Source organism: Alligator sinensis, unplaced genomic scaffold (genome assembly GCF_000455745.1).
Source record: "Alligator sinensis unplaced genomic scaffold, ASM45574v1 scaffold181_2, whole genome shotgun sequence".
Lineage (NCBI taxonomy): Eukaryota > Metazoa > Chordata > Crocodylia > Alligatoridae > Alligator > Alligator sinensis.
This window is the reverse complement of record NW_005842429.1, coordinates 1,144,884-1,146,969: the sequence shown is the minus strand read 5'-3', so window position 1 is coordinate 1,146,969 and position 2,086 is coordinate 1,144,884. Positions and strand designations below refer to the sequence as shown.

Below are 2,086 nucleotides of genomic sequence, written 5' to 3'. Positions count from 1 at the left end.
ACGCCACAGTCCCCTAGTTTTTTAATGAGAATGGGGTGAGAGACAGTGTCGAAGGCTTTCCTGAAGTCCAGAAAGACTATGTCCACTGCTACCCCTGCGTCTAAGGATTTTGTGACCTGGTCATAGAAGACCACCAGGTTGGTCTGACAGGACCTGCCTCTAATGAACCCATGTTGGTTGCCTCTAAGCATATCCTCCCATGCGCCAGGATAATTCTCTCAAAAAGCTTACCCAGGATTGAGGTAAGACTAACTGGCCTATAGTTCCCTGGGTCCTCCTTCCTTTTTTGAAAATGGGAACCACATTGGCCCTTTTCCAGTCCTCTGGCACAACACCAGAGCACCACGAGTGCTTGTAAAGCCATGCCAGGGGTCCCACAATGACCTCTGCTAATTTCCTCAGCACTCTGGGGTGGAGGTTGTCAGGACCAGCTGATTTAAATACGTCCAGTCCCTCCAGAAGTTCCCTGACTAGGTCCTCACTGACCCTAGGCCTGGGTGCGCCTCCCCTGGGGCCTGAGGGGGTCCCAGCAGATGGGCTGATCTGGTCCCTGCTCAGGAAAATGGAGGCAAAGAAATTGTTAAATAGGTTAGCCTTGTCGTCTGGTGGGACAACCAGATTTCCTAGCATGTCTTGCAGAGGCCCCACGTTACCCGGTTGCCCCCTATGTATTTAAAAAAGGACTTCTTGTCGTCCTTGATCTGGGTAGCTAGTCCCAGTTCCATCTCCGCCTTGGCCTTCCTGACCGCCCCCCTACAGCCCCGAGCAACCAGACTCTGGAGCGAGGGAAGCTGAGGTTTATGTTTATGTTTTGCTATTGCTGGCTTTACTAAAAGGTTATATTTCACCTAAAACAGCCTGAATAGACTTTGTTTAAATAGGACAGAGCTAACGTAACTAGGTAAATGGTGCAGTGCTGTAACTAGTTTTCAGTCATGAGTTTTTTCAGCTAAGTTTTTACTATTAGGCTGATTCCACATTAATTTGTATCTCGCCCAGTAACTTGCACCTTGGAAAGTAGTTGTACAATGCTACTATCCTGTGTCTGGTAATATTTTAAAGCCACTTTGGTTAGCAATGAAAAAGGGACAACAGGAGTTCAGCTCAGAATATACTGGATAGTTTTAGAACTGGAACACATCTGCTAGAAAAAAGAGACCACCACAAAACCAAACCAAACCAAACCAAAACCCAGTTTTCTTTTTCAGTACATTTTTAAAAGGTCATCTGTAGTTTTCCAATGGCTCTGCCACTGAGAAATACAAAGGCTTTGTTTTCCCATGTCACCCTGATTTGGGGAAAACACTCCTATTCAGAACTCAGTTAGAAGTTGGTCTAATAAAATTAGAATTAATTAGAAATTGATCTAATAAAAGGTATTATTTTGGAACCAAGAGTTCTAGTTTTTTGTATGTCCTATTCAGAACAGCATTTAAGCATAACTATAACATTCAGCATGTGTTTAAGTGCCTTCCTGAATTAGGGTCTGTCTGCTCAATGCTCAATTATGAGCAGTACTGGAAATAAAGGGCCCAAAGTCTCTTTTCAACTATCTTAAAGTAACTCTATTATGTTCAATGGCATTGGTTCTGACTTACACTGGTTTGAAAGTAGAATCAGACCTAACTACCATATAATAGTCCCAATACCTTCAGTTTAGCGGGCACTGTCTAATATTAGAGGATTCATACATGGAAAAGAAGAACGTTAAAAAAAAAAAGGAATACAAAGGTGGTGAGTGTCATATTGAATGAAATAGTTTGAATGTTTGTAAAGGTTGCCCATTAGCCAGTTTCAGGAAGAAGATAGGATTTATCTCCTTATCTAGTTCATTGTTTTGGGACTACGTGAAAAATGTCCTGACTTCACTTAAAGCCTTAATTTAAATTGTATCTTTAGAAGTCTTTTACAAAGAAAGCAAATATCCTGAGTTCCGAGACATCAAAGCCTAGGGCCTTTTAACCAGACTGGTAAAAAAAAAAGGTATTTACAGTGATATGGAAGAAGTCTCCCCAAGAGTAATTTAAAATGCTCAACAAAGGTAATTTCTGTTGAGTAAGATCCGAGCCCAAATTTGGGAGTAGTG

General features: G+C 42.0%; 1 protein-coding gene across 1 annotated transcript in view; it reads right to left on the bottom strand.

Annotated features, from left to right (window-relative positions):
• Positions 1-2,086, bottom strand: part of CMTM7 (CKLF like MARVEL transmembrane domain containing 7) — a 43,392-nt gene that overhangs the window by 9,076 nt on the left and 32,230 nt on the right. The window lies entirely within an intron of this gene.